The sequence below is a fragment of the Myotis daubentonii genome, chromosome 6 (genome assembly GCF_963259705.1).
Source record: "Myotis daubentonii chromosome 6, mMyoDau2.1, whole genome shotgun sequence".
NCBI lineage: Eukaryota > Metazoa > Chordata > Mammalia > Chiroptera > Vespertilionidae > Myotis > Myotis daubentonii.
Window position 1 is genome coordinate 32,039,113 of NC_081845.1, and position 26,815 is coordinate 32,065,927.

A 26,815-nucleotide genomic window follows, 5' to 3' on the forward strand; every position below is an offset into this window, starting at 1 on the left:
AATACCATACTGTTTCTGCCCAGCCCTCCCCATCTCCTTTAGATGCCACTCCTAGGGTTAATTGCTCTGAACGTTCTGACTCCTGAGAACAGTCTGATGAAATACAAAGCTGTCTAAGAGCTTCATGACTGATGATGGGACCAAAGGCTATTGCGTCCCCGATCACAGACTCTGCAAGAGATGCAAAGCTGTAGTAGCTCAAAGCCTCAGCCCAAGGCGCTGACAGGTAGTCGATAGAGTTTTTGACCAATGGCCTTGTTAACTGTGGTAGGATGAGAAAGCTCTGGAAAATCATGAGTTGCAAGGTTCAAGACCTGGCTTTCCATCAGGTAACTCCTCTCATTTTGAATAAGTCACTTGACCTGCCTTATTAGATGGTTCTCCCATCTAATACATGAAGATTTGAAGGGTGGTTTGTGAGGGACTAAAACAGATTGTCAATAATCTATATTCCTGCAGGCATCACAGGAGTTTAAAATCATTTCACATACCTTGTGCATTTATTGTGCATGGTATAAATCAGCCATGCTACTAGTGTTGCTTTCAACTACCAAATGATATAAGATATCCAAAGCAAATCAGAGTACTGTAAATGAATTTTCATCTCTTTTTGTCTTCATTTCTGTTTCTTTCAAATGCAAAGATTCACACATAACTACTGTCAAGAGGATCTTTCATTCTTATAGTCGATTACAATTTGGTAAAGGAGTCAGGACAATGCAGATCTGCAGGAATGAGGAGCTTCTGCACCATGGGTGTCCCACCCGCTCCAGGAGGTAGTCAGGAGCGGATGCGATGCGCCAGGGAAGTGGCAAAGCTCGCCCAGGCAGTGACGTTTTCCTGCCTGCTCTTCTGGCCGCAGGCCTCCTTCTTCCCCAGCTGTGCAGTTCAAAACTGCCGACTCATGCTCCTGATACAAGCCTAATGACCATGAACCCTCTCTGATTTTTTTTTCTTCGGGCACATTTTCTTGGTAACCAGGCGGATAATATGCTAATGCAAATTGGCAGACTTGAACTGAAACGACAAAAAATTCGGTCTGCCACTTGGAAGGAACAAAGGACAAAAGATTTCAAGGTGGCCCTTTTGCCTTGGGGTTCCACTTCTGTTGGGACGCACACAGTAAGTGATCAACAAGAGATGCGGTGGTATACACAGGGGCCCTGATGACCATTAGGATTTTAAATCACTATGAGCAATAATTCTTTTCATTGAAAATAAATGTCCTTTCAGCCCTTTTAGTAACCTTGTTTTAAGAGACTCAGGTAGTTTTTCTCTTCGTGTGGAATTGCTCTGGGTCAGTGGCCTATGCTGAACCCAGTGAGGCAGAAAAGTCGCTATTTGCCTTTTCTCTAAATCCATCCTGGCCACAACCTGGCCCCATCTCACTTCTGAGTCATATAGCAAAGGTTCACTGGAGGTCACCCTAGTTCCATGGACTCATTGGGAGTTTTAATGTATTGTATTGAAATAATGTTTAATCTCTTCTTGTCAGCTGGCTGGGTGATACAATAATATTACCCTGTGTTGCTGCACAAGTGATTAAAACACAAGAGCACAGCAGGTCCTGCTTCAGTAGCTGTCTCCCAGGAAAGCACTGAAGATTCTGCAGAAAGAACAAGCCTTCTGCAACATACAGATATTCCCAGAAAGACAGTTCCAAAAGCAATTTATTCGTGGCTGTGTTCTCTGCACTGTTGAGTGCAATGCCAAGGCTGCTAGCTCCTGTTTTATTAAGGTTCTCTTCTATCTGACTGAGTCTCACATATTTTCTGACCACAGACTTAGAATTTACTGTAAAGTGAGTGATCTTATAGGAACCAATCAAAATTCCCTAAACAAATTCAGCTTAGATTTGAAGTTGTTTCTATTCTGAAATAAGCCTTTTCTTATCTGGGAGCTTGTCAGCTAGGTGGGTTTGGGCGAGGCTGTTTTAAGATGGTAAAATTAATAAATATATCACCGTGGGTATTTTCCTGCCAAAAGCCACAACATCCCGTTGGTAAGAAGGAAGATGTTTGGTTTCAATTGGGAAGGTCACAGTCACTCTGCTAAGCTGATTTTAAACGTGATATGGTGATAAACACAGAAAAGGGAAAAGAAATTCCTTACAAGGCAGAATAACAATGAGGATTTCTTTTTGCCTCACAGGGGAGTATGATTCATATCAAAGTCCTGAGAAAGAGGTCATTTTGAGATATGGAGAATTAAAGATTGGCTATAAGAGTACAGTATTTATAAATTGCTTATAACTGGTGGTTTCCTTAATCAGTTTGGCACCTATTACAATCTTGAGATGCTTATTACCATTTTACAACAAAACTACTAGAAATCAGAATTTTATCTTCTCTTCTATACCCTGGAATGCCAAGTCTTAATATCATCCAAACAACTAGATTCCTACTTTATCTTTTGAAGTGATCTGGGGCCAACAACTAGCCATTCACCGTCAGTGCATATGAACCTGGTGGTCAGGTTAGCCCTGGGGCCCACTCTGAAGGATGAGTCAGGAGGACAGAGCAGCCACCAGCATCCCTTCGAGTCCCTAGGGCTGTCATCCAATGGTACTGTGGGCAGTATCTGAAGGCTGATCACCATGAACCTGAAGTGTTTCAAATACCACTCCCAGGAGGAGTTTCCAGAGTCCAGGCCGGCATGGCCCTTGCTTTTAGACTCCAGTGGAAGTGTCCGAGCCAGAAGTTCAAAAGGAAGAATTTATATTAAAATGACTATCCTTATGAAACAGACAAGGACAATGAGGCTTACAACAACTCAGTAACTTCCCCACATCCTGACAGCCAAGGACTGAACTGGAATCAATATTTCCTTCCCTTGTGACTTAACTTGGACATCCATCAGACCCTGCCACTTCTTTCAGGGAAGGGAAAAGAAAAAATAGATAATTGGATCAACAAGCACAAAAGCCAAATTCTGAGGTTAAAAACAAATCCAAGTTGACACAAGAAGAGCAATTTTCCAATGACCCATTGTTTGAAGATTGAGGAGTAGACAGAGGCTCCAGGGAAGAACCAAGAAACAAGTTCCATTTAAAAAAGTATTTGACTCAGGGCAAGGATATTAAACAGAATTTTGAAAAGCTGATCCTGGCATATATTTCCTTCTAATAGATGGCTAGGTTAGCAAGGGAATTCTCTGTTCTTGCCCACTAAAGGAAAGGCTAATTTAGTCCTTCACAAGCATGTGCCCATATCCCAAGTGTCGGATGAACAGAAATGGTCAAAATAGCATGTCTCAAATGCAAAAAAATAACTAATGGAAGGAAAAGGTCTTGGATTGAGAGCCTGCTTGTTTTCACAGAGAACGTGTGTGAAGAAAAAAGGTAATAATGGCAACGATTAGCAAAATATGGGAAAGATGGCAATGAGAGAGTGCAGAGCAGAGTGGCCTGAGAGAGCTGGCCTCTGATCTGACCTTCCACCGTGGCCACCAGTGACCCTCTGTGCCAGCTCCAGTGCCTGTACTGTTCTCTGGAAGGCTCTTCTACCCATTAGAGTACAGAAGCTGTGGCTCAACTCTATTCAGGAACGCTCAGCCCCAGTCCAGGTCTTAAAAAGTAAGGAAACTGCAGAAATGTAACAAGCAAACTGCCTACTGAATACAGGTTACTAAAAATATGGGTGACTGCCTGAGATGAAGGACAGAGCAAGAACTTCATTGAGCATTTTATTGAGCAAGTACTGTATGTCAGTTATCATACCAGGCACTCTATCTGTTTCGCACTAAGTGTTTTTAAGAACCACATGAGATGTAAAACTCTGCCAATTTTACTAGAAACTGAGAAACAGAAATGTTCTGCTACTTCCTCAAGATCCTACAGTTGTAAGTGAAGAGGCTGAGATTCAGTTCCAGGTGGGTTTTAGTTTCCATCTAATAAAGATACAGGTGAAATTTTTGTACATGCACGCAAATATTTCAAAATGTATGACCATTAACTAATATCTTTGTTATACAATTGTAAGAGGTATCATAGGCCAGGACGTAATGAAGCAAAATTTTCCATTAGTACATCTATAATTTTGAATACCGTAAAACATAGGCAAAGTAATTCTCAGTGAGAGGAGTCGGGAAAGAGGTGCACATCAAAATCACCCGTGCAGCCTGTTCAAGCACATCCCCCATGCTTATCCCCTCCCCAGTCTGCTTCACTTCTGCTGGCTAAGGTTTTTGGCAGAATATGAATTAATCCTTAAAAACACAATGCTGTGACATCACTTTGTAAATTTCCATCCCCCTATTTACTTTAAGTAAAAGAATTTCTAGATAATCTGTTCTCAAATTATTTAGGTTGTCATATGTTTTGGTAGTTTATTTATATTACACACAATTTTACAGTAACCAATATTCTCACAATAACATGAATGATTTGCATCTTTCATTTGCTTCACTGGCATATTCTGCACATACACATTCACAGCTTCACTAATGTACTGACTTCTGATAAGATACCTGGGACTGAGAATCTCAAGGCCTGCATCCAAATTTCAATTTCCAAGTTTTGGAACCACTGATAAATCATTTAATCTTTCTGTGTTCCACTTACTTCAACTGTAAAGTAGAAAAAAAGAATGACTTTGTCCATATTACTGGAATGTTATAAAGATCAAGTGGTCTAAGGATTGTGAAAATGTTTCATAAACTGTAAAAGAATATATTAACATAAAATATTAATTTTGTAAAAGTGCTTCAGAAACTGTAAAATGATATATTAATATAAAATTTTAGTTTTCCTATTAGACCTCAAATTTTTATCTTTTATTTTATAGCCATATTTAAGCTCATGTAAAATAAGATACTTGTTCATTATACACAGTCTACAAGATTCAGAGATGAGGCAATCTATAATAATAAAAGTATAATATGCTAATTAGCCTGGACAGCCGAACAACCTTCTGGACGTCCTTCTGAACATCATTCCAGATGTGTTTTCAGACAACCTTCCGGATGAAGTCAGGCAGGCCGGCAAGCAGTTAGGGTGATCAGGCAGGCAGGCAGGCTACTGCTTAGGGGTGATCAGGCAGGCAGAGTGGTTAGGGGCAATCAGGCAGGCAGGCGAGTGGTTAGGGGCGATCAGACAGGCATGTGAGTGGTTAAGGGTGATCAGACAGGCAGGCGAGCAGTTAGGGGCAATCAGGCAGGCAGGAGAGCAGTTTGGGGCAATCAAGCAGGCAGGCAGAGTGGTTAGGGGTGATCAGGCAGGCAGGTGAGTGGTTTAGGAGGCAGTGGTCCTAGATTGCGAGAGAGAGCAGGCCGGGCTGAGGGACCTTCCTCCCCCACATGAATTTTGTGCACTGAGCCTCTAGTGTAGAATAAAGGCAAAAACCCAAGGCTTGAATATGCTGAACTTGAATCCTAGTTACACAATTTATTGAACAAGATCCCTTGGCCATGTTGCTTCTCTGAACCTGTTACTTTATCTGTTAAGCATCCATAACAATACCTACTTATGTTAAAGGATATAATGTATGCAAAGCATGCAGTTCAGTTGCTTAGTACATAGACTAATGAGAATTACTTCTATTATTACAGAGTTATAATAGTCTTTGCTCTCCCCATTAACCATAGTTACAAATGTCCATATGGCTCAAGGACTGTATCATATTCTGCTAGTTTTGTAGCCTCCTCCTTATGTTTTTTTCCCCCCTCTCATTCCCTTCTAAAAGAAAATAATTTGCAACCATCATAATCATTGTGAAAATGTATTGGGTGTGCAATTAAAAGTTCGTGTGAGAGTTATTCTTTATACTAGAGGTTATATCACATTGAGATTTAACAGTGAGTCTAGGTTGAAAGATAAAGCAAGGAGAGGGTCACGCAGGGTGTGAGACATGTTCTTGCAAGGTGACTATTGTCAAGTTTATAGGCTTGCTTTTGTATTATTATATTTTTATTTTCTTTTGCTTGAAGTGAGTTTTTTTTTTAAATATTAGAGTTGTGCGTTTTTTAAATATTGTCCCACTTGGAGGAATCTGGTAATTGGTTAAAATTTTTTAAAGATCTGTCTGAGAAACAAAACACTGCTGCAGAGGATCTGATTTAGTATCATGACTTTTATTCATTTCTAAGATAGAATATTTATGGCTCAGCAAGGAGTAAGCAGTCCGCCATAAGAAGTTGTCTTTTTGTTCATTTTAGAAAGCACCCTGTTGTTATTGTTTCTGAAAAATCAACACAGTTTAAAAGCAAGGGGACAGGCATTCTGTTCTCTCTCCCCTCTTCCTTTTCAAGTTCACCGAATTTGCCCTAAAAGGCCATCTGAAAGTTTTACCAATTCCTTCCTGAAGCTCATATTGAGTGTCATAGCTTAGCAACAATCATCATTTTATATTTAATTTATAGCTCAGCTAATGTGATGGAATGAACTCCATGCCAGAATCTCTTAATTTCTTTTCCGTTCCTTCACACAACTGGAACCAAATGCTCAGTCACATATCTTTCTTACATAACTAACAGGAGGTGAGTGTTCTCCCGTTTCTCTTTCTCTCTCACCTTTATTCTCTGTCTTACTCTGTATTTATAGAACCAGCTTTAAATATAATTAACCAGTGTGCTGAGGGCACATCAGCGATTGTCCAGATGGCTCAAACTGACCCTGAAAATACATTTCTCTTCACGTTTGATTTCCGAATAGCTGATATATCCCTAGCAAGAACTGACCAAGCAATTGCCCTGTCCATTTGCAGGTAGTTTCCACTTACCTGCTCTCTGATAATGAATACTAATATGCCTTTATATTTTTCATGCCTAATACATCTCTATATTTTCCCCTTTTAGATTTTATTTTATGCTTAATCGGTGGCTCAGTAGGAGGGAAACCTTTAATTAAAAAATTATTTGGTTATTTAAACCAGATTTTCTTTCTAGCATATGTTACAGCTTCTGAAATTAAGGTCTTAAGCTTCATGTCGAGGAGTGCCAGGTATTTATTCTAAAAGCATTTCTGAGAAAGTGAACAGTATGGCTATAAATAAATGAGGAGAAGAGAAGGATGGGGGAAAGAAAGGTTTTATGTTTGATATGTTCTTTCATTTCCTCTGATCAAATTCTCTGCCAAATTTCTAAATAAAGTTATATAATACCAATTTGGTTACTGTGTAGTCAAGCACTCCTACCATCAGTGCATATTTTGCATTTCTTTAATTCCAAAATAATGGAAAGCAAATGTTCCAGAATGATCCTAGGAACTATAAATAAGCCAGAGATGGCAAAGTATTTGTTAGAAGTGGTGATGCAATATATGATACAGGATTCTCATCCCATTGCCTACTTTGCTCTAAAACCAACTAAATATAATAGAATGATATTTTATAGTAAGTGAAAAATATTCTTTCTAAATAAATATTCTTTCTAAGTTTGTAATTGGGTCAAATTGAGTCTTAAGCAAGTGGAACAGTATTAAAATTCTAACAATATTTAAGAATGTTAGAATATTTGTGTTCATATATTAGTAAACATAAAAGCAAATGCTTTAGCCCTAGCTGGTTTGGCTCAGTGGATAAAGCATTGGCCTGTGGACTAAATGGTCCCGAGTTGGATTCCAGTCAAGGGCTTGATCCCCAGTAGGGGCATGCAGGAGGCAGGCAATCAATTATTGATGTCTCTTTCTCTCTGTCCCTCTCCCTTCCTCTCTGCACTCAATAAAAATATATTTTTAAAAATAAATAAAAGCAAATGTTTTAGCTTTCAATGCCTATTCTGAATGTTCATGGTAATTCTACTGTACCATTTATTCTCTCATTTGTTCACCTGACATACCCACTATGTACCAGCACTATGAATATGAATAGGGGATGGGAGTAAGGTAAAAAGTAAAGAAATGTTAAGAATATTTCAGGCAGAGAGTTGCCCCATGAATGGAGAGGTGAAACCACCTGCCATTTATGGTGATTATCTTGATTTCTCTGCAGCTTAGGAAGGGGGGTCATAACTGGCATAAATGGGAGAAAGAATGTAGATGGCTTTGTGTCCTACCCTGGAAGTTGGGTTTTGTCCCTTTACCATAGGTAGAGGAAAAACTGATTCATTTTGAGCAGGTAAGTATCACATATTCCTTAGATATTCTCATTTTCCTTTGATATTCCCAATGGCAACAGTTGAGGGGTGTCATGAGCCGGTATGAAACTACAGATAATACTTATTAGGATGCCATTATTGTAGTCAAGATGAGAGATGAGAAGGGCCTTAATTAAGACTAGAAAAGTGGAAATTTAGAATGTAGTGACGATTAGACATCAGTGTCAAAAGAAAGACACAAGTTTAGGGTGACTCTGAGCTTTTTGACTTGAACACCTTGATAAAGTGAGGAAGGCAGATGCAAAGGTGGGCTTGTGAAAGATGAAGAGGCCAGCTGTGAACATGTTGTGAAGTATGAGACACATCTCAGTGACAGACAGCTGTGACACATAAGTCTCAAGCTCAGGAGAGAGAGGCCTGAGATGGATAAAACAATTCATCAGGTTTGGGAATCAATCAAGATGGGTGACTGTTGAAACCCAGGAAGTAATGAGCTTGCCCTGAAAGAGCCTATTTGAAGAAAAAAACAAATCCCAGTATCAGAGCCCTGGAGAGCACAAACAGTTAAGCCATCATTAGAAGAAGAAAAATTAGCAAAGAAGAATTTTTAAATAGGAAGGAGGACTACCAAGAGAGTCATGATTCAGAAGGGAAGGCAAGAAATAATTTCAAAATTAAATTAGATGAGGACTAAATGATAACATTGTCTTTGCCCATAATTATGTCACTGGTAAACTTCGCCAGAGCAAATTAGTATGGTGAATTGCAGAGGCTATGACCAGTAAAATTTAATATGCACCAATCTTATCAACGGATCAACTCATCAATTCTAAAAATTACACAGAAATAACTTATTCAAAAGACTAAGTTCATTTAAAAACAAAGAAGCATTTGCATATGCTAATATAAATATTGACTTAGAAATTACATTTCTAGAAGAAAACTGCTTAAAATCTGATTAAAATAATGGTATTTGGGGACTATTAAGCTTCACTTTTGGCTATTATGGAGCAACTGATACTGGACTAGTCTTCTTGCTGTACACAACTAGAAGCGAATATATATATATAGGACATATATAAAATGATCCCTGTGATGATCCAGTCTTTCTGGCAGAGGCAGAGGCGGAGGCAGGAGGAGGAATCCTTGCAAAGCACAGAGATCTCACTAATCAGAGTTTGGAGAGGTTGACATATTTGGAATAACAAAACAGAGTAAGGGAGAGAAGGGAATGAAGTGAATCAGAGTTCTAGAAACCTGCACAGAACTATCCTTAAAAATTTGGTGTAATACAAAGTTGCTGATGCCTAGGGACACTTCACAAAACTAACTACCAGGGAGCGATAAATTTAACAACTATTAGCTCTTGCACAGACCTGGGCTAGGTACAAGTTCCAACCAACCAGAGTTAAGAGACTTCAATGAACACTCTGAATATTTAGTAGAGAGCAGAGAAAGGCCATGGCTTCAGAGAAGGCTAACTTAGCTGAAGAGTAGAAGATACTCTAGACCAGCCTCACCTAAGCTTAAAAACCAACACTCGAAAGATCAAGCTGATTCCCTAAGTAGCTTTCTGTCAAAAACTTATTCAATATTTTTTTAAAAGATAATAACATACAGTATCAACCATAAATATTCAAATTGTACAGTATCTAATAAAAATTTTTATATGTGCAAATAAGCAGGAAAATATGACCCATAGCCATAAGAAATCAATAGAAATAGGCCCAGAATTTACTGAGGTAGTGGGATCAACAGACAAGATTTTTAACAGCTATTATAAATATATTCAAGGATTTAAAGAAAATCATTCACAAAATGAGAAGAGAAATTGAACCTATAAAAAAAAGAACCAAATGGAATTTCTGGAGCTGAAAATGCAATATCTGAAATAAAAAATTTACTGGATGAGCTTAAAAACCAATTAGATGGTACAGAAAAAAAGATCAGTGAATTTAAAAGCAGAACAATAGACTACAAAGAGAAACACACTTAGAAAACAGATTTATACCAATAAGTTTGATACTTTAGATGAAATGGGCAAATTCCTTGAAAAACACAAATTGCCAAAGCCAGTACAAGAAAATAGAAAATCCAAACAACCCTAATCTATTATAGAAATTGAATCCTTAATTTAAAATCTTACCACAATAACAAAACAAAAACTGCAGGTCCAGATGGCTTCACAAAATTTTATGAAATGTTTAAAGAAGAAATAATCCAAATCACACACACATTCTTTAAGAAAATAGTGGAATAGGGAACACTTCTCAACAATGATATTATAGGATAATGAGAATAATTTTAACAAAGACTTATGGAAGTTTCTTATGGACAAACAAGGTTCTTAGGGATCTCTTCTGGATGCTATGGTCAGGAGCAGAGCTACAGAGAACCTGAGAGTTAAACTTATCTTTAAAGAAGTTCAGTAGCAGGGGGGAGGATCATTCTAATTTGGAAAACTAACATAAAATGATATGACGCAAAGAAGCGTATGTGCATGGGACAGTGAGTACAATCAGATGACATCATCAGGCTCACTTCAGAGACTTTTAGGGCTGGGCTTTAAAACATAGATAATGTCACAACCATGGAGCAACTTCAGTTCCAAGTGAGGGAGTTTGGATTTTATTCCATAAGCAGTTGTAGAGTCAATAAATGTTTTTGAGCATGGGACTGGCACAGTCAAATAGAGATTTTGGAATCTTGATTGCATAAAAGCTCTTTGTACTTGAGGGCAGAAAGTTTAGTGACAGAGACAGGAAAATCCTGCAATTGCCTGGTATGGTTCTTTGAAAATGGAAAAAAAGACATGGCGCCCAGAGGAAGCCTCGGGGAAGATTCTAAAGACAGTAACCAAAAATCTAATCATATTTTCTAAGCATTAAGATTAAAAAATATATATGCTAATGCAGACTATAATTTCTAAGCTAAGGAAGAACATCATATGGAGTGGAATTTTACTAATAAGAGCTTACCTGCCTGGGAAGATAAATATTACTTCAATTTTTGCCATGTTGTGGGTCTGAAATGACATTTTAAAATTTTGTCAGAAGTAATTATTTTAAGTAAGAACCATGAAGCTCTGTCCAACAATTTTTAACATGAAGCTAGGTTCAAGTACATTTATAATGGGAAATAACTGACCTATATGTATTGTGCATTTACTAGACTTCCAGTTGATTTTAGGAAGATGGATTTATCTACTGAATTTGAAAATAATCAATGCTGATTAAATCAGATTTATTTGATGTCATCCAGAGTTTCATTGTTTTGCTCTCAACATGAAATTTGACTAATGCATTTTTCTCTCCTCAATTTACTGAGGTGCAAGTACACATGTCTCTGAGGTAGCATCCAAGCCTTTGTGTTTCTCTGGGGAGCGTTATCAGGGGACTTAGGCAGACAAGAATTTGATACATTGTGATTCTGTAGCAGTAAACAAACTGCAGTGGAAAAAGCAGCAATTAACATTGTGAATTTAACAACATAATTGATATAAAAGAATTTTAATGGCAGTCACTCTACAGAAAGACTTTCTGTTTCTCTGCTAGGCTTCTGTAAATAGAAATCAAAACAAAATGAAATTCCCTACAAAATAAATAGTTAGAAGATGAAGGATTGGTTTGCATACTTCAAGATTGTGTACATTTGGCTGAATATAGAAAATAATCACTCACCTATTTATTGATTTATTCAGCAAGCATGTGCTGAGCATTGCTTTCTCTTGGGTATTGCAATGGTTTGAGGTGGATGAGAGCCACAGCCTGCCACAAGGGGACAAGGACAAGTATGACTTCAGAAAATTACTATAGGGAACATTATAAGCAAACGCTCCCCTGAAAACATTGTCCATGCTTGAAAACACCTCTTTTCAAAAATCCTGGAAACAGAGAATGCATCAAATCTTAACATTTCTGTTTTACTGTTCACATCAAGTCTTGTACATCCTATACAATAAAAAGCTAATATGCAAATTGACCACATGGCAGAACAAACGGTTACTATGACACACACTGACCACCAGGGGCAGACACTCAATGCAGAAGCTTCCCCTTGGTGGTCAGTGTGCTCCCACAAGGGGTGCACCACTCAGCCAGAAACCGGGTTCACGGCTGGTGAGCGCAGTGGTGGTGGTGGTGGGAGCCTCTCCCGCCTCCATGGCAGCACTAAGGATGTCCGATTGATGGCTTAGGCCTGTTCCCCACAGGCTCCTGGACTGAGAGAAGGTGCAGGCCGGGCTGAGGGACTCCCCCGTCCCCTTCGAGTGCACGAATTTCATGTACTGGGCCTCTAGTTTTAAATATTTTCCTGGCCTGTTGCAAATGTCCTCTCCTTAAGAATTCATATTGCACAAAGCTAGTGAACATTTATTGTCTGGCAGACACCAAGATAAGAGCTGTTGCTCCCCTGGAAAAACTCCATTCTACTGGTATTACACCTCCTGTTTTTATTGCACTTTACAATTTGTGAAAGGGTATTTTTCTAAACCCATTTGGTCTCCACATCCTGTGAACTTAGCAAGCAGGCTTTTCTATTTTTTTCTAGGTACACTGTAGCTCTAAGTTCATGTTTGTACTACTAATAAGAAGTGGTGGGATCCAGATATGCTCATTAATCATCTAACTCCTAAATCAGTGTTCTTTCAATCACAACACACAGTATGTGTATACTAGAGGCCCGGTGCACAAAAATTTGTGCACTTGGGGTGGACAGGGGGTCCCTCAGCCCAGCCTGTGCCCTCTCACAGTCTGGGACCCCTCGGGAGATAGCGACCTGCTGGCTTAGGCCCGCTCCCAGGTGGCAGAGGGCAGGCCCAATCCCTAGGTGCAGCCCCTGGTCGGGCTCAGAGTAGGGCCGATAGGGGAGTTGGGGCACCGCCCCGTCACACACAGAGCAGGGTGGATCAGCGGGTTGGGGCGCCGCCACTGTCACACTCAGGGCAGGGCCGATGGGGAGGTTATGGCTCTACCCCGTCACACACAGAGCAGGGCCCGTGGTGGGTGAGGGGGCAGGATTGGGGCGCCGCACCTTGTCACACACAGAGCAGGGCCGATCAGGGGGGTTTGGTCGCTGCCCCCTATCACACTGATCCCGGTGCTGGGAGGCCTCGCTGCTCCACTGATCCTGGTGCTGGGAGGCATATTACCCTTTTACTATATAGGATAGAAGCCTGGTGTACGGGTAGGGGCTGGCTGGTTTGTCCTGAAGGGTGTCCTGGATCAGGGTGGGGGTCCCCACTGGTGTGCCTAGCCAGCCTGGGTGAGGGGCTGAGGGCCGTTTTCAGGCTGACGGGTGACTGAAGCTCCCAACCTGTCCTTTTTTCATTTTTTTTTCATTCTGGGCCAGCTTTAGCTCTGAGGCTCGGCTCCAGCTATGAGACTTCCACTGCTGAAAGCAGGTTTCTGGCCTTTGTTTACCCTTCTGTATTTGAAACAATGTTGCAGTCCTGCTGGCTGAAGCCCTGGGTTTTGTTTAGCTTCTATTTTTGTAACATAGTTGCTTAGAGTGCAGCTGAGAGGCCGGCAAGGCAGGCGGGGAAGCTTTGGCTTCCTCCATCACTAAAGCAAGCAGGCCTCATGTTAGTTTCCAGCTGCCTGGCTACCAGCCGCCATCTTGGCTGTCAGTTAATTTGCATATCTTGCTGATTAGCCAATGGGAAGGGTAGCAGTCGTATGCCAATTACCATGTTTCTCTTTTATTAGTGTAGATATGTTGTGGGGAATCGGATTATATCAATACATTTCCTTTCCAGTTCTCTGTCCCACATAATTCATGGTTATGGAATGATGGGTTTAGGAAAATATTTTCTTAAGTCTCTCACTATATCAAATTACCACTCTGTAGTCAAGAGGCTCATCTGCAAGCAGTAACATAGACGTTAGAGTTATATAGGGCCTGTCACTTGTTCAGTACCTTTCTTACCACATTATGCATATTAAATCAATTAAACTTCAGGACAACCATAGGAGCTAACTTTTCTTATTATCCCCTTTGTATATATGAGGAAACTCACTTTAACACTGAGAAGTTAAATAACTTGTCCAAGGTTATACAAATAAAAAGGGGCAGATTTAATCTGAGGTAATTTGGCTTCAGAGCTTGCCCTATATCATATAATGATATTTAAGATGGTAAGAGTCTCTTTAGCCAGATACAATGTCTGACATAGACTCTACTAGTTACATTTTAAGGCAAATATTAACATATATCATTTAATACATATAACATACATTTCAAACCTGTGTCTGAAAACATCTTATCATGAATTGTTTAATTGGATTAGCTGGTTGCTAGTTGCATAGCTTGGCTATTAGGAATGGGTCACAAGACAGAAACATTAAGGGAGATGAATGTAGAATGATCAAAAGCATGGAGAACCTATGCTTTTAGGGTTGTATGGGTGTTGTCGTAGAGGAGACCTTGGAAGCCAAGAAGGTGTTAATGCTTAATATGCTTAATATGAGACAGAAGAGGACATAAATGGCCCCAAGAGGAAGAATCAACGGCCAGTGAACATCCCACAAAGAGTTCTTAGTCAGGAAGGGTGGTAGATATATCACACATGATTATACTCTCATGAGGCACTTGTTCTAATATAATGTGTGCAAGGTTCAAAGAAGGTTCAAAAGAATACTAATTGACTTTACCAGGGGTGGGGAGAGAGGTCAGAGAAAAGAAACATTTAAGAAGAGATAGCTCCTAAAGAATGGGAGGATCACCAGGCAGAAGTTGAGCTATGGTAGGTGATTCCTGCAATTTTGATTTCCAAAGCACTCAAAAGTACTTCCAAGGGGTAAGATGCTTGACGCATTTTAAATATGAAATAAGACATTTTATTTTACTATCAAAGAGAATATATTTTAAGACCTTATCAAAATAACAGATAACAGATTGCTACAAGTTTAAATTAATAACAAATCAACCAGAGCCACCAAGGGACATGAGAAACAGCATTTTCAAAACAACCCTGTCAGCTGTTGTGCCCATTTACAGATGAGAACATAGATGTTTAAAGAAGTATTTGCTACTAGATAAGTGCTAAATCTAAAATCTGAATCCAGACACGTCTGTCTGATTCCAAACTGTATGCCTTTTATAGAGTATCATTTGCTCCATTCACCTGACCTTGTCACTCTAACCTCCTCAGGAAACAGATATGAAAGGTCCACCGAGAACCTAAAAGAGCCTTCTGCAGCAATGCCCAGCAAACCCTTGCTCAGGGGTGGCAGTGGAACCTTTGGGAAGAAAGAATCAGGGAATTACCAAAGCTCTTTTCCTGCTCCTGCACTCTCTTAATTTGGAAAGATTTTGAGCAAGGTATTCCCTTTTGTTGCTATATGCCTTCAGCCCTAGAGATCTGATAGTGGTTGAAGGACCAGAAATGACAACTTAGCTATACATAAGGCTTTAAGGGAAAGGGGAAAAGATCTTGGGGTTTCTACGTTGCTCAACTGAGTTCTTCAGGGCAGAGGAACAGAGAAGTTTTCAAAGTAAAATTCTCAGTTAGAAAAAAAAAAAGGTCTGAATTTACTTGAATTAGCATCTAAGCAGAATTGTAGGTGGCTGGATAAAGCAAAGCATAAGTCCTGTAGAGATGAGGGCTCCCTCATGTACACCATCGGAGGGAAGGACAGTTGCAGCCGCAAGATGCAGTTAGCCAGTCTTCCCAATTCTTCAGAGCATCAGAAAGGGAAATAGAGTAGTGGAAAGTTCAGGTCTTTGGAAAGAAGACCTACCCAACAGGAACATCAGAGAGAAGGATGGATGTGAACAGGAAATCTAAAGAAGTGCTAAATGTCAAGAAAGTTTGTGAGAAGAATGCCAATCCCCAGGCCAAGGGCAGATTGGTTTTTACTACCTCTTACCTAAGCTCTTACATTCTCTTTTTCAGCCTTTTCCTCTCTCTTCTTAGGATCTTCAGGATCATGATTCTACTCTGAATTTTTCAACAGCTTCTTTCTGCTTACAGAATAATCTATGTTTCTCAGGCAGGCATTCAACAAGCACTACAATGTAGCCCAACTTGAAACCCTCAACCACATTAAATCGGTGTATGCCTCATTCCTAAATATTATTGTCCTTTCCCACCTTCATGATTTTGCTCTCTCTATTCCCTTATTTTCCACTCTTTTGCTCTCTCTGAACCTTATACACAGTATGGAGTGTAATCCAGTTGCCCTGTGGAGCCTGCATTGAGGTTACATCTCTATGTCTTGTCTCCTTTATATTTTATAAACTTTTGAAGGTCAATATCATATCAATATAACCCATTAATCCAAGGCATAATTCCTTGTGCATAATAGACAATCAATATAAAACTGATAAATATCAGTTTGAATAGTCTAGGACTATTCAACTTTTCTGATTCTTCATTTATTATTATAAATGAAGATAATAAAAAGAAATAATGATCATATTAATTAAAAAGATCATTTGCCAGTATCTAGTTCAACACCTTCATTTTAGAGATGAAGTAACTAAATCTAAAGAAGTTAATAATCTTTATCTCCATAATAGGTAGTTGAACCAGAGCCAGGACTAATAGCTAACACCATTTGACTACCTAACTTATACTAGGCACACCTGTAAGACTTACTTCAAGTTTTTCTTTCTTTTTTTTTTTTTATTGCTTAAAGTATTACAAAGGGTATTACATATGTATCAATTTTATCCCCCCGCCCTAGACAGTCCCCTAGCCTCCCCTATCACCCAGTGTCTTATGTCCATTGGTTATGCTTATATGCATGCATACAAGTCCTTTAGTTGATCTCTTACCCCCCTACCTCCTGCCCCCCAACCCTCCCCGGCCTTCCCGCTGCAGTTTGACAATCTGTTTGAGGCAGCTCTGCCTCTGTATCTATTATTGTTCAAAAGTTTATAATGGTCTCTATTGTCCATGAATGAGTGAGATCATGTGGTATTTTTCCTTTATTGACTGGCTTATTTCACTTAGCATAATGCTCTCCAGTTCCATCCATGCCGTTGCAAATGGTAAGAGTTCCTTCCTTTTTACAGCAGCATAGTATTCCATCGTGTAGATGCACCACAGTTTTCTAATCCATTCATCTACTGATGGGCACTTAGGCTGTTTCCAGATCTTAGCTATGGTGAATTGTGCTGCTATGAACATAGGGGTGCATATATCCTTTCTGATTGGTGTTTCTGGTTTCTTGGGATATATTCCTAGAAGTGGGATCACAGGGTCAAATGGGAGTTCCATTTTCAGTTTTTTAAGGAAACTCCATACTGTCTTCCATAGTGGCTGCACCAGTCTGCATTCCCACCAGCAGTGCACAAGTGTTCCTTTTTCTCCACATCCTCTCCAGCACTTGTTGTTTGTTGATTTGTTGATGATAGCCAGTCTGACAGGTGTGAGATGGTACCTCATTGCTGTTTTGATTTGCATCTCTCGGATGATTAGTGACTTTGAGCATGTTTTCATATGTCTCTTGGCTTTCTGGATGTCCTCTTTTGAAAGGTGTCTATTTAGGTCCTTTGCCCATTTTTTGATTGGATTGTTTATCTTTCTTTTGTTAAGTTGTATGAGTTCCCTATAAAGTTTGGAGATTAGGCCCTTATCAGATATGTCATTGGCAAATATGCTTTCTCACACAGTGGGTTTTCTCGTTGTTTTGTTGATGGTTTCTTTTGTTGTGCAGAAGCTTTTTATTTTGATGTAGTCCCATTTGTTCATTTTTTCTTTAGTTTCAAGTGCCCTAGGAGCTGTATCAGTGAAGAAATTGCTTCGGCATATGTCTGAGATTTTGTTGCCTTTGGATTCTTCTAGGATTTTTATGGTTTCCCATCGTACATTTAAGTCCTTTATCCATTTTGAGTTTATTTTTGTGTATGGTGTAAGTTGGTGGTCTAGTTTCATTTTCTTGCATATATCTGTCCAATTTTCCCAGCACCATTTATTGAAGAGACTATCTTGGCTCCATTGTATGTTCTTGCCTCCTTTGTCAAATATTAATTGAGCATATTGGTTCGGGCCGATTTCTGGGCTCTCTATTCTATTCCATTGATCTATATGCCTATTCTTGTGCCAGTACCAGGCAGTTTTGAGAACAGTGGCTTTGTAATACAACTTGATATCTGGTATTGAGATCCCACCTACTTTGTTCTTTTTCAGGATTGCTGCAGCTATTCGGGGTCTTTTTTTATTCCAGATGAATTTTTGGAGACTTCGTTCTAGATCTCTGAAGTATGCCATTGGTATTTTAATGGGAAGTGCGTTGAATTTATAGATTGCTTTGGGTAGTATGGACATTTTAATGATGTTGATTCTACCAATCCATGAACACGGTATGTTCTTCCATCTGTTTATGTCTTCCTCTATATCTTTTTTCAACGTCCTGTAGTTTTCTGAGTAGAGGTCTTTTACCTCTTTAGTTAAGTTTATTCCTAGGTAGCTTAATTTTTTTGGTGCAATGGTAAACGGGATTGTTTTTATAATCTCTCTTTCTGAAAGTTCACTATTGGTGTATAGAAATGCCTCAGATTTCTTGGGGTTAATTTTGTATCCTGCTACATTGCCAAATTCATGTATTAAGTCTAGTAGCTTTTTGATGGAATCTCTAGGGTTTTGTATGTATAATATCATGTCATCTGCAAATAAGGACAGTTTTACTTCCTCTTTTCCAATTTGGATGCCTTTTATTTCTTCTTCTTGCCGAATTGCAATGGCTAACACTTCCAGTACTATGTTGAACAGGAGTGGTGAGAGGGGGCATCCCTGTCTTGTTCCTGTTCTTAGGGGAAATGGTGTTAGTTTTTGTCCATTGAGTATGATGTTGGCTGTGGGCCTGTCATATATGGCTTTTATTATGTTGAGGTATGATCCTTCTACTCCCACCTTGCTGAGAGTTTTTATCAAAAATGAGTGTTGAATTTTGTCAAATGCTTTTTCTGCATCAATTGATATGACCATGTGGTTTTTTTCTTTCAATTTGTTTCTGTGATGTATCACGTTTATTGATTTGCGGATATTGTACCATCCTTGCATCCCTGGGATAAATCCTACTTGGTCATGGTGTATGATCTTTCTGATGTACTGCTGGATCCGATTTGCTAAGATTTTGTTGAGGATTTTGGCATCTATGTTCATGAGGGATATTGGCCTGTAATTCTCTTTCATTGTGTTGTCTTTACCTGGTTTTGGTATTAGGGTGATGCTGGCTTCATAGAATGAGCTTGGAAGTGTTCCTTCCTCTTGAATTTTTGTAGTAGTCTGAGGAGGATAGGTTTTAGTTCTTCCTTGAATGTTTGGTAAAACTCCCCTGTGAAGCCGTCTGGTCCTGGGCTTTTGTTTGATGGAAGCTTTTTGATAACTGCTTCAATTTCTTCCATAGTTATTGGCCTGTTGAGATTTTTAGATTCTTCCTGATTGAGTTTTGGAATGTTGTATTTTTCTAGGAATTTGTCCATTTCCTCCATGTTGTCTAGTTTGTTGGAGTAGAGCTGTCCATAGTATTTTTTAACAATCATTTGTATTTCTGTGGGGTCTGTTGTTATTTCGCCTCTATCGTTTCTGATTTTATTTATTTGGGTCCTCTCTCTCTGCTTCTTGGTGAGTCTGGCTAGAGGTTTGTCAATCTTGTTTATCCTTTCAAAGAACCAGCTCTTGGTTTCATTGATTTTCTGTATTGTTTTTTTGGTCTCTATGTCATTTATTTCTGCTCTAATCTTTATTATCTCCTTCCTTCTGCTCACTCTGGGGTTTTCTTGTTGCTCTCTTTCTAATTCTTTGAGTTGTAGAGTTAGATGATTTACTACCATTTTTTCTTGTTTTTTGAGATAGGCCTGTAGAGCTATAAACTTCCCTCTCAGGACTGCTTTCATTGTGTCCCATAGGTTTTGGATTGTTGTGTTTTCATTGTCATTAGTTTCCAGGATGTTTTTAATTTCTTCTTTGATCTCATTGGTAACCCAATCAATATTTAATAACATGCTATTCAGCTTCCAGCTGTTTGAGTATTTTGGGTTGTTTTTATTGTAGTTTATTTCTAGTATTATGCCATCGTGGTCTGCGAAGATGCTTTTTATGATTTCAATCTTCTTGAATTTGGGGATACTTTGCTTGTGACCCAATATGTGGTCTATTTTTGAAGATGTACCATGAGCACCTGAGAAGAACGTATATTCCCTGGCTTTGGGGTGAAGTGTTCTGAAGATGTCTATTAAGTCCATCTGATCTAGTGAGTCATTTAGGATTGCTGTATCTTTGCTGATTGTTTGTCTATAGGACTTATCCAGTGCTGTCAATGGTGTATTAAAGTCCCCTACTATGATTGTATTGTTGTCGATCTCTCCTTTGATATCTTCCAGGAGTTTTTTTATGAATTTGGGTGCTCCTACATTGGGTGCATATATGTTTACCAGGGTTATATCTTCTTGTTGTATTGATCCCTTTAGTATTATGAAGTGGCCTTCCTTATCTCTTGTTAAGGCCTTCACTTTGAGGTCTATTTTGTCCGATATAAGTATTGCTACCCCAGCTTTCTTTTCCTTTCCATTTGCCTGAAAGATATTTTTCCATCCTTTCACTTTCAGTCTGTGTGAGTCCCTTCTAATGAGGTGGGTTTCTTGTAGACAGCAGATGTATGGGTCATGTTTTTTTATCCATTCAGCCACTCGATGTCTTTTGGTTGGAGCATTTAGTCCGTTTACGTTTAAAGTTATTATTGAAAGGTACTTGTTTGTAGCCATTTCTTTTTGTGTGTGTGTGTGGCTGTTTTCTTTCTGAGCTTTTTATTTCTTCTTTTTATACCAGTCCCTTTAGCATTCCTTGCATTGCTGGCTTGGTGGTGACAAACTCCCTTAGCCTTTTTTTGTCTGCGAAGCTTCTTATTTCCCCTTCAAGTTTGAATGATAGCCTTGCTGGATAGAGTATTCTTGGATTCAGTCCTTTGCTTTGCATCACTTTGTAAATTTCAGTCCATTCTTTTCTGGCCTGATGTGTTTCTGTTGAGAAATCATTTGACAGTCTAATGGGAGATCCCTTGTATGTAACTTTCCGTCTCTCTCTTGCAGCCTGTAAGATTCTTTCTTTGTCCTGAACATTTGCCATGGTGATTATGATGTGTCTTGGTGTGGGTCTTTTCGGGTTCACCTTGTTTGGGACTCTCTGGGCTTGTGTGACTTTTTTCTTCCCCACCTCAGGAAAGTTTTCTGATATTATTTCTTCAAGTAGGTTTTCTAATCCTTGTTCATCCTTCTGTTGTTCTGGTACTCCTATTATTCGTATGTTGTTTCGTTTCATGTTGTCCCAAAGCTCCCTTAGGCTCTCCTCCTGTCTTTTAATTTTTTTCTCCAATTGCAGTACATTTTGGGTGTGTTTTGCTTCCTTGTCTTCTAATTCACTAATTCGGTCCTCCGCTTCTCCTAGTCTACTGTTGATACTTTCAATGGAGTTTTTCATTGCAGCTATATCACTCTTCATTTCTTCTTGGGTCTTACTTAAGTTGTTGATTTTTTCATCTGTTTCTTCTAGCTTCTTCCATATGTTATCGATTTTTTCATCTGTTTCTTCTAGCTTCTTCCATATGTTATCGATTTTTTCATCTGTTTCTTCTTGCTTCTTGAAGAGGTTGTCGATTTTTTCCTCCATCCGGTTTATGCACTCTAGGACCCTTATTCTGAATTCTTTATCTGTCATGTTGCATGCCTCTGTATTACTTAGCTGCTTTTCTGGAGAGTCCTCCTTCTCTTTCCTTTGGGGGTTTCTTTGTCTACCCATGTTTGATCTCACTGACATATCTAGATGTTGAGTCATTCAGTGGTTGCTCCCTGGGTGGCAGTGACTCCTTGGTCTGTGGTTGCTCTTCGGGCGGTTGCGGTAGCTGCTGCTCTTTAGTTGGCAGCAGCTCCTCTGGTGGGTGCTGTTCACAGCTGTGGTGGCTCTTCTGGCTGGTGGGGCGAGGTTTCACGTACAGCTGCTGTTCCTCAGCAGAGGATGTGGTGCTCAGGAGGTTGCTGTTGCTTGGATCTGCTTTCCAGGGGAGTTCTGTTCTTCCCGGCTGCAAACCCTCTCACCAGCTGAGCAATTTCGCCAATTCGGTGTGGGTGTTACTAGTTTCAGCTGTTCATTCCATTTGCTCCGGGACACGACCTGGGACGCGTCTGCCTATATCGCCGCCATCTTGGTTCTCCCCAAGTTTTTCTTAACTGTTTAACAATCCTATTAAGTTCTTAATAGCTGATTTAATAGGAAAAACAGTCACAAAGGTTAATTCATACCAAGTCACATAGCTTTGTAAATAGCAGAATGAAGATTTGTCTAGACACAGACTGATTCCAGAGAACCTATGCTTCACCAAGACTTTATTCAATCGGGCCTTTTGTTAATCTTGTCCTCATTCCACCATGCCTTTCTATCTCCATTTGTTAGTTAAATAGGGCATAAAAATATTGGCTAATTCAGATTCTTGCTATAAAACGAAGGCTTGGAATGATCACACACATGTACTCACTGATATCACTAACAAACTTAATAAAGAAAACGAGGTTAATTCAAGACAACAAGGGATGTGATTCTTATTGAGAAATGAGGTCAGAAACCTACTTAACAAACTTAAGTCTTATAGTCTCTACTATTAAGTCTTCCTGACAGGAGATAATCAACAGACAAATCCTCTGTCAAGACATAATCTTGGATATTCAGAATCCACCATCCCTTAAATTGTAATTGCTATCTACCTGAAAGGAATACACACACACACACACACACACACACACACTATATTGGTAGTACTCATGGTAATTTGGGGGATTATGTTCTTTTTGATGTTTGCGATGATGGTAGTAACAATATCTCAATTCCAATTTTTTTCTATGTATGAGTAACCTTATTTTCTAGAGCTTCAGAAATTAAAGCTTGTCTCCAGAAAGCCAATTTTGAACTGTTTTATGTTTAGTTTTCTTTGCTAATTAGATTCCATTTTAAAATTTATAACAGTGTTCCTTTTTCTCATTCACTGTATTTCTGTGAGCTATTTCTAGAATCGAATTTTGAAATTTTCTCAAGGAAATATAAGCCTTGCCTTTCTGTTAATTATAAGAACAACTGTGACCACAAGATAATTATGGAAAAGCAATTAAGGAGTGTTTTGATATTCTCCAAAGTTGTCCATTTGTATTTAAAATTCACAAGTCTTGAAGGTTACTCTCTCCAGACCCCCACTCACTGGGAGCACTCTCTTCACAACATATGTTTTGGATGGCAGCCTCTGCTTGACCAGTGCAACCCAAGAGATGTCCAAAAATGGAAAAACTTGCTCCTGTTTCTCCACTGCTTACAGCCCTTTGTGTTTTCTCATCATCTAACCTCCTTAACATGGCTTACCTTTCAATGCTTTGGACTCTATCATCCAGCCTCATTTCTTATCACTTCAGGTCCTAGCAATCAACTAACCACCATGTTGCAATTTTTGCAATTGAAAGTCTAGAGAACAAATCTAATAATTCTTCCTTGTGGCCAACTCTCAAATATTTAAGTGCAGGTACTGTGTATTACCACAATTTTCTATTTTTTAGGTTAATTGTTCTGATTCTGGCCATTATACCCTAATGTACCCATGCCTTGGTAGAATCTGAAAAAACAAAACAAAACCTGAATCCAGTATTTTGATATTGTCTACTCTCTTCAGAGAACATTGAGCTTTTACTTTCCTCATTGTGGGCACTATCATGCATGCGAAACAAAACTTCAGACATTTTTTTTATCATCCCCATTCACTCCAATTTGCACTGTCCAACTAAAGTCTTACATTAATTTTAATTACAGTATTCCAAAAATCTGTACTTTGCATTGTTGCTTTACATGCCATAACTTATATTTATCACTTATATTGCATCTTATTATTTTTAACCCATCATTTCACCCTATTGAGAATCCTATTTTTGTATCATTCAAAAATTGGATAAATTAGCTGACTTTGTTTTCATTCAAGTTATAGATAAAAAAAGTTGAAAAACAAACGGCCATATACTTAGTTTGAGAACAACCACTCTATTACTATGATTTAAAACACATTTCACCATCTCATTTATGAAAAAAATTGAGACTTTCACAAACATACTGTACTCAATTGTATTAAATTACATTACATATTCTTGGTGAATCTGTTAGCTCTTTTTGATCTAAAAAGAAATCCTCATAATCCCCTTTGAAAGTGTATTAAGCATTTAAGTCACATATATGACCCCAGAATAGACTTTTTTCTCTTAGAAAACTTAAAAAAGAAAAGAAAGAGGAACTGTCTCTACTTTCCATAATTTTTATAGATAATTTACAAAGGCTCTACAATCACATCAGCAATTTCTTCATCATGTGATAAATATGCTGTAATCATCTCTTCACCTATATTGTTATTTGATATTTTTCTTAACCACAATGACTCAACTTTTCCTAATGTGAAAATTATTCTTGCTGCTAGAGAAGACAGAAGTAAAGCAGGAGCTAGATTCCTAAAAGTGTGGATATGTTTTAATGTAATTTTACCTATATTTTCCCAAATCACACTAAATGAGAGCTAAAGAATGCCCAAATTATTGTTTAAAACACATTTTTCTAACTCAGTCTCCTCCATCAGAATTTCAGAAGGCCATACCCTGTTTTCCATCAGCCCCAAACTTGCCTAGCCTTCTGGATTTGTGGATGGGTGAATTCCTTGATTTTGTGTGGGCAATGGTGCTCCTTTGTCAGGGCCATCCCTGCTTTCATGCCCTTCCTCTCCTCTAGTGCTCCTGTCCCTGGTGCCATAGTCCCTGCTTACCCCCAAGCCTTCTGCGACCCTGCCATGGGCTGTGGGCATGCTGCTCAGGTCACCATGCTTTCTCCTGCTCCTGATACTGACTACTCTGATGTCACCTGCTACTTTCTTGCCTTGTCTCCTTGACACAAACAAGTCACCTTGCGGACGTGTTGGAATACCTTTCACTGACCACAAGCTGTGTGGGAGCTGTTACTCCCTCTTCTTTCTTAGATTCTAACACCAATCATGGTAGAGGAAGGTGATGATAACTTAGTAATACACACCCAGCCACACTCCAAACACTCACTCCCTTTTGACAGGAACTTATTATATTTCAGCACACTCTCTACTACGTTGGGCCCAGGATAATCCAAAGTAATCTCTCTACCTCAAGATCAACTGGTTACCTACTTTAATTCTATCTGCAGCTATAATCTCTTGTCATGTAATTTAACCTATTCATGGGTACTAAGAATTAGGACATAGACATCTTTAAGAAGCCACTACTCTGCCTGTTATACCCACTATCCAGTAGGTCACATCTGTCCATAGGCATACCTATGCCTGACTTGCTCTGACAAGTGGAGTGCTAGCTGATCCCAATTAAGCCACTTTAATGTACAACCACAGGGCACTTGAGCTTTCTTGGGCAAGACTACACACCATGTTCTCTGCAACATTCACCTTGGAGAAACATATTTTTTAGGAATCCTCTCTAGAGCTCCCAACTTGGATTGCTATCATATATTTCCTTCTCCCTCTTAGAAACAATGTCCTTACAGAGCCTCTCCAGTCTCTGCCCCTTCCATATCATCCTTGACCTGGGCTGATGGATTCAAGAGTCACAAGATCACTTCGATAGTATTTTCTCTGTAAGTCTTATGTAAGGAAATCTATCTTAAGACTTAGGATTTGAAATTCAATTTATTGGCACTTAGTGAAAATGTCATGTTAAACATCCTGTTACATGGTATTTTCAGTTGCTTAGTATTACAAATGATTCTGCAGTGGAAGTTTTTGTATATAGATCATTTCATACATGTTCAATATGTTAGATAAGTCCAAGAAGTAGAATTAATGGCTAAAGGATCCTCATTTTAACTTTTGATAGATATTGATAAATTGATGTTTTCCCAGGTTTATACTCTTATATTCATGTATACATCAATTTATACTCCCAGAAGCAAAAAAATTAACCTACAACACCACTAACAAGACATGCTGTCTACCTTTTGAGCTTTGCCTATTAAATTGATGGTAAAATATATTTCATTGCATTTCTCTTTCTTTGGTTAGAAATAGAAGAGTTATGATTGAGAACGATTTGCAATCATATTGTTTCCTATGTGTTTTTATATGTTTTAGAATGTAAAATACTGGGAGTTTTAAAATGACTTTTAAGAATTCAAATTTTGAGAAGCTTCCCAAGGCAAAAAATTTAGAAAAAGAGAATCTGAAGCAACGGGAGTCAATAACCAGAGCTGTGAAGTCTCAGACTATTCAACTTTTCTGATTCTTCTAAATGTTGCTGACAGCTTGAAGAGTGATGATCATGAAGATCTTCTTATGACTCTCATACTATCTCCTTCTCTCTTAGCAGAGGATACATAAATAGAGGCTGCATTCCGAGAAATGTGGAGGAAGTCTCTCTTTGGTTGGAGCTCAGTTTGATAAGGGTAGAGTTAGTATTAAGGGAATCAAGATGGAATATTCTTAAGAATGCTGGTATATGAGCAATCCTTAAAGTGTGCAGAAATTCTGAATGATAAATTTTCAATTAGATTTTATTATATTTAAATGTTATGTTTTAATGGCAAATGAATTACCAAAATATTTAGGCCTATTTTTAATCTAAAAACATTAGAAGTCTATAAATGTCAAAATGATATTGATACCTGCTTAGAAAACCTTAAAGTTTGTGTTCTTTCTTAAGTTTGATAAAATAAACTATAATGCTCTCTGTGTCATTTCAGATGAACATTGACATTCAGTGCCCGTTAGTGTGGGATCTTACACAATTCAAGTTC